Source organism: Macrosteles quadrilineatus, unplaced genomic scaffold (genome assembly GCF_028750875.1).
Source record: "Macrosteles quadrilineatus isolate MER2022 unplaced genomic scaffold, UCM_ALF_1.0 Scaffold_9__3_contigs__length_116548681, whole genome shotgun sequence".
Taxonomy (NCBI): domain Eukaryota; kingdom Metazoa; phylum Arthropoda; class Insecta; order Hemiptera; family Cicadellidae; genus Macrosteles; species Macrosteles quadrilineatus.
In genome coordinates, this window is record NW_026542602.1 from 26,718,888 (window position 1) to 26,725,444 (window position 6,557).

At 35.4% G+C, this 6,557-nt stretch overlaps 1 long non-coding RNA gene across 2 annotated transcripts; it reads right to left on the reverse strand.

Annotated features, from left to right (window-relative positions):
* Positions 1-1,594: 1,594 nt before the first annotated feature.
* Positions 1,595-6,268, reverse strand: LOC129003093 (uncharacterized). 2 transcript variants are annotated; one of them, XR_008491620.1, is made up of 4 exons: positions 6,175-6,268; positions 4,545-4,694; positions 4,216-4,386; positions 1,595-2,177 (listed from the first exon to the last, which is right to left on the reverse strand). It is a non-coding gene; the product is annotated as an uncharacterized LOC129003093 (long non-coding RNA). The 2 variants fall into 2 exon arrangements; XR_008491619.1 differs by having other exon boundaries at positions 6,038-6,206.
* Between the last annotated feature and the right edge of the window lie 289 nt (positions 6,269-6,557).

Here is a 6,557-nt window from a genome sequence, read left to right on the forward strand (position 1 = left end):
CGATTTTAATTGAAAATCTATTCCTACATTCAAACCGAAGTCGTTTTTTATAGCCCTAACCTACTAGCCCAGTGACCAATCGTCCAATGTCCTACTCCTCTAGCCTATCCTATTCTAAAAAATTCTCATTTCAAAACTAGGTAAGTTAAGCCCGGTTTCAGCCTTGTAGTTCAAAATAATTTATCTTCTCGCAACTCTGATTGTCTGTTGGTTAGTAGGCTAGTTAAAGGAAAATGCAAGATTTACTTGACAGAAAGCAGGGCCGTCCAGAAAGCTCACTATAACTTAGTAGCCTAGTAAACAAAAATTCTGATAAGGTTATACCAGTAGCAGTAGCTTACTTACTTAGTTGAGTTGACACCGAGCCAGTAACTTAGTTTGTACACTTTACAAATAAAACTAATAATAAGAGTTAATGACAAGCATCTTTGTGTTCAATAATTTCAATAACGAAAATTCAGATGTTTTCCTTTATTTTTGTTGGTACACAACTACACAAGCCTTGATTAGCAATGTGTTTAAAAATCTTGTGAAGCTACAGTTTCACCCTAACCTTTGAAAGAAAAACCTCTACTTAATCTAAAAACTCAGTAGGTCTATTTCTTTTTCTTTTGGCTTTGGTTGGACTAGGTAAGTTACAAGGATGATCAAACAAAAATTTAATCTCAGTCTCCCAAGCTGATTTAAGTTAGAGCTAGGCCTAATGTTAGGGGATATGGTAATTATAAATCACTTTTGAAACTTTAAGAGTAATATGCCTAACTTAGGTAGGCCAAATAGTTTAGGCCTACAGGCCTGTCATAGGCATCTACTGGTACAGCTAAGCTAACACAAGCTTTGATATTAGTATAGTTGATGGGTTTAAAGATGTTTGTGTGGCCTAACACTATCTTAGGCCTAGGCTATTAACTTTAGGAATATTATGCGATATTTTGGTTATTCAACAGGGTTAGCTTAGTTGACGGAGTTGACGTGTCATCTACTGGAAGCGAATTAGAAGAGTAGCGAATTAAAGGAATGAGAGTGAAAAATGTCTTTAACATCAACATAATCAATACTCTTTGACCTCAGTATCTATGCAAAACTGCAAAGAAAAATTATAAAACAGCTGCGTCTAGATTTTGGCTTTAGTTAAGCCTAATTTATTTTGAAACTTTAGTTCAAAAGACGTTGTTAAGAGTAAGGTTGTGATAAAAATCACTAGCTCAAGAAATATATAAGTACCGTAGCTAGGAAAGTAGCTAATATTCCGCTACAACTACTTAAAAAAAGTAGCTCGCTACTGCTCTAGCTACAAAATTTGAAAAGTAGCGTAGCTACAGCTAACGCTACAAAATAAATAGCGCGCTACTGTAGCGTCGCTACTTCCCAACACTGCTCAGGACTATAGGCTTATCATCGTATACTTAATATTCATTAATATCTGTCAAATTTGTATTTTATCTATTTAATTGGTCTATTCATATAGGTATTTTGAAAATAATCCTTCCATAAGATAGATAAATACCGGTACATAGGCCTAACTCTTCACTGAGCTAAGTGGGTTATATTGGGTATTTTCACCAGTGAAGTGGGAAAAATTAAGTTACCAAAGTGAATTAGAAACCATGTTTATTCAAGTTATTCACTATTTATGAAGTACAAGTAATAAAGTGATGTTGAGATGCCTCAAGCATGTGTTGTTCCTGTTTGCAAATCAAATTATAGAAATAATGTAAAAGATGAAGGAGTTACTAGGGGTACACTTCCATATCTGTTGGCACTAATATCGAACGAGTACTTTTTATCGATATATCGAACAATCGACATATCGATAAAAAGTACTCATTCGATAGTTTAATTAGTTAGGTTAGGTTATATATCGATTAATCGATATATCGATAAAAAGTACTCGTTCGATATAAAAAGTACTCATTCGATATTAGTGCCAACAGATATGGAAGTGTACCCGTTACTAGTACATTTTCTTTCCCGAAGAATCCTGAATTGTGTAGGGCGTGGATTCGTGCAATTTCTAGAACAGATTGGGAACCCAATGCAAGCTCTGTGGTATGTATTAAACATTTTCATGATGATGATGTAAGTTTGACTGAAAAGTTCCAAGACATAAATGGGGAATGGCATGAAAGGCGTAAATCTCATCAACTCGATCCATTCCAACGGCAGGTTTTTACTATCTGAAATAAGAAGAAAAAATATTCATAGAGCATTAATTAATTAACAATTACAGTACTAGAAATTATCTATAAAGTATAAAAGAGGATGTTTGTATATATATTTGGCAGTGATAAACTCAGACACCACTGAACCGATTGCCACGAAACTTGGTACATACGTGTAGAATTTCATGGAATAGGTTTATACACCATCAATTTCGTGATCCGTCCAATCGGCTTCGCCCCAGTGGCTCTGGAGTTTCCCATGTTAACCTTATGAGAAATGGAATTAATGAATCTTAACAGCTGTTTCAATTAAACAAGTTGGTTCTGTTCTATAATGTTCAATAGCATTAAAGTTACAACACTATTATTTCTTTTACATTTATGTTACGTACTTCTGTCTGTTTTCAGTCTTGAAAATAGTCTGGGGATGACTAGTTTCAGGTCAAAGACCCATTATCAAATCCACATCAAATTGAAGAGTTTATAATCCGACGGAACGGAAGTCTTCATCAAAACGTACATATACACGAGTCGACACAAAGTTCAAATTTTCACACGGATATGAGTACCTAACTTACATTTAAAAAGCTATTTATATTTAGGCCGGCCACATTCCTTCACGCACAGGAACTATGGATTTGTCCACAATATTTCTAAGACGGTTTTAGGGGAGGGGGAATTTAACCTAAAACTGCCTAATATTGTAATGAAATCCATAGTTCCTGTGTCTATTTGTTATTGTTTGTCGGACATGATGGAACTGTGGATAGTTCCATCGTGTCCGCCATACAAACTGTGTCGGTTTATCCAGTATGTGAACGAATGTGGCCGGCCAATAGCTTTTTAAATGTATATAAATGTGCTTGTATCTATGTGTAAATTTGAGCTTTATGTGTCGACTCGTATATATACATTTTGATGACGACCTCTGTCGCCCAGTTTGATGTGGATTTGATAATGGGTCTTTGACGCGAAGCTAGTCATCCCCAGACTAATTTTTTAAGACTGAAAATGCGGGATGAGGTACGTAAGTTTTATACGGTTTATAGACTTGTTCTTTCACTAAAAAATCCCAATAAAGACTTAATACTTTTGAAAATAAAATATTAAGAAGCGTTTTTTGGACCAATAAAAGATAAGTTTTGTGGAGAATAAAAAAATAGGGGGTTGAGGGAATTTCATAGAGAACTAGAGAACTAGATAGGTACCTATTGTGGTAGTGGCAAGTAGAAGGTTGAGATAGCTGAGCCACATTCAAAAGACAGGTGAGAGAGAGATAGTAAAGCATGTGATAAGAGGTACTATGGAGGATAGGAGAGCATTGGGAAAAAGTCCTAAGGAGAATGGGAGCAAACCTAGAGCTGGCAGAAGATGGAGGATCCTGGAGGCACATGGTTGGCGACGCCAAAGACCGCCTAGGGTTTAAATGGCCACAGGAGTGCGTAAGTAAGTAACGGTAGATAATATAACGGCTGTGATCTCGGGTGATATTCATGATGACATTATAATAAATTATAAATCCACACTAAGACAAAAATATTTCTACTGAAGCTAATGGTTACCCGTCTCAGGTAGGCTAATCTGTTAGATATTATATAAGTTAGGTAGGCTATATCATTTACTGTTATGTCTATTGAGCTATTATGAATGTTTAGTCTATGTTTAACATTAGACAACAATGTAGCAATGAGTTTAATAGATCACCACTAGTGATATAGGTAGATATTATTAACTAATTAATTAGGCCTAAATAAAACTTTTTTTAAATAAAAACTATTTTGAATTACACTTTTAATTAGCCTGCAAGCTGTAAATAATTAAAATGCAGTTGATTTTTTTTTGTTCAAATTTTTAGTTTAATTGGTTAATAATAGTTACCCAGATCAAACAACTGATTTTTCCGTTCCCTTTAAACAATTGTAAAAAACAAGATTGCATCTTTATTACATTGAAATTCAAACAAGTTTATGCATTTCAACTCACTCTTTCATTTAGGCTGATACCAATAATTGGCAAAGCCATGTAGGTACGGATGTAATTTCATTAAACTTACCAACATTTGCATTTGTTTGGTTTAGCCTTGCTCGGTCCCCATATTTTTTTCTGAATGGAAAAATGTTGTAGCAATTAGTTCAACCACCATCCTCCTAGTTACTACTGTAGTTACATCTGCTGTAGATGTACTGTTGTAGAAATCTTTCACCCATGCTGTTCAGCAATCCACCTGGTAAAACATAAATGAGTTAGATATCTCTACTACATACATTGACATCCAGACAAATTTTTTTTTTTTTTTTAATTCAACTCTTTCATTTAGGGCTGATACCAATAATTGGCGAAGCCATTTAGGTTAAGATTTAATTATCCTACATTAAAACTTACCAAGAGATGCACTTGTTTGGTTTAGCCTTTCCAAAATCTGCCTTGCTCGGTCCCCCAATGAAAAAAAAACTTTGTGGCAAGCAGGTTAACCACCATCCTCCTAGTAGACATAGGCCTACAGCTGTTGGATGTCTTGCTCAGCAATTCAACCTGGTATACATATGAGTGAGTTACACTAAAATGGAGCCATGGTACTTTATTACTGGCACTTGGTTGCATTTGTTTAAACCCAAAGCGTATATGTAGCAGACAAGAGTTTTCCATTTAAGTTATGCGTAGGCTATACAGAAATTATAAGCTTATATTTACAGTACTTAATATTTTATTTTTATTATTTTTTGTAAGAGGTTGGCGGCCTCTTTTATCCAAAAAGACTACAGATCTGGCTGTGGAACGTATCTAGCAAAGCAAGGGGTGAACCGGTACAGTACGAAGGTGAACTGTACTGATAAATTTTAGTGGCAGTAACCAGGATCCGGACCCACGGCATCGCTGCCTTAGGCCCGAAGTCCGGACGCTACCAACTGAGCCACCGACTCACCAAAGACTGTTGATACTGAACAATGAAAAATTATTGTAGTTGTAAATTTGAAGTGACCTTAAGTTAAATAACGGAAATGTAGCATAAAAGATGGACAGAGTGCAAATCTGTATACTTAAAAAATATCTTTAAGAAATCGACATAAACCGACAATAAGTTATCATACTAAGTAGTTACATAGACTATAACTTACTAAAATATTTGCTAACTTATAACCTACCTAGAGTCGAAGAAATACAATATTTAGACTTCACAAGTGAGTATTGTGAGTCTACTTGTTTAGTCTTGCAAATAGCCATTTTAGTTTTATGTAAGTTATTTAAGTCAGTCACTAACCAATAGCCTGCATGCCTGTTAACTTAATTCCCTAAGCATTAAATGATCATGGTAGACTAAATAGGTTATCAGTTAGATGTCCACAGTGAAGCCTAGCCTAGGCACTCTCTGATACTACCTTGTCTAGACAAAAATTTAGAGAAACTAACTATAACTATGTAATGCTTCTATAGGCTATGTCTTGTCTAACCCACGAATACAGTACTAACTTAACTTAGAACAGGAACAGGCCAATGATAGGCTTTAAACGAACAGACACGGTATGGATCAGAAATTTAATGTCTATGTTAATGCTGTAAAGTTAAGACAATAGGTCAGTAGCACGAATACTTTCGTGAGGGTCGTTTTGTTGTTCAATTATTACTTTAAAAAATGCATTTAAATTTATCTGCGTTCAACTTTATGAAGGGATTAATTGACGCAATTTATGTCTGTTACTTTCAGATCTATGTTGGATATATTTATAAAGACAATGCCTAGACCAAACTACAAAATAGGCTTACTTAATAAGTTAATAAATACATGGGCAATTAGACAATAAGATTAGAACTGAAATCTTAGCTGGTTCTTTAATCTGTAGGCTAGTTTTTAGTTTTTGTACCAAAATCAAACTTACGTATTGTTGCTGATACAACTCGATTCTTCAAATGATTTAGAGAAATAATAATTAACTTAGCATATTTCGTGAAAATAATGTACTGTACAAGTTGAACAACAACAGACTACTTGATTATACAACTGTACTTAACTTACTTGTCTGGTCTGCATTCTGCAAGTAGCAAGTGCAAAGTGTGTAAAAATATTAAAAGTGCGTGTCGGCGTCGGCTGTCGGCGTCGGCTGCTTCCAATCCAAACAAAATGTAAACAACACAGTCACGTGACACAGCACCACTTGCGACGTTGCCAGTTCGATGGCCGCGGCCTGTAGTTAAAGGCGGCCGTGGCGTTCCCCTCTGAGATTAAAGTCAGAATTTAACAAGTGGGCGTTCCTCTCTGTGAAATGAGTCAGAATTCTGAGATTAAAGTCAGAATTGAATTGTGGGCGTTCCTCTCTAGTAAAAAAGTCAGAATATAACCCAGTGGGCATTCAACTCTTAAGACAGAATTGAACTGTGGGCGTTCCTCTCTTATTGCAA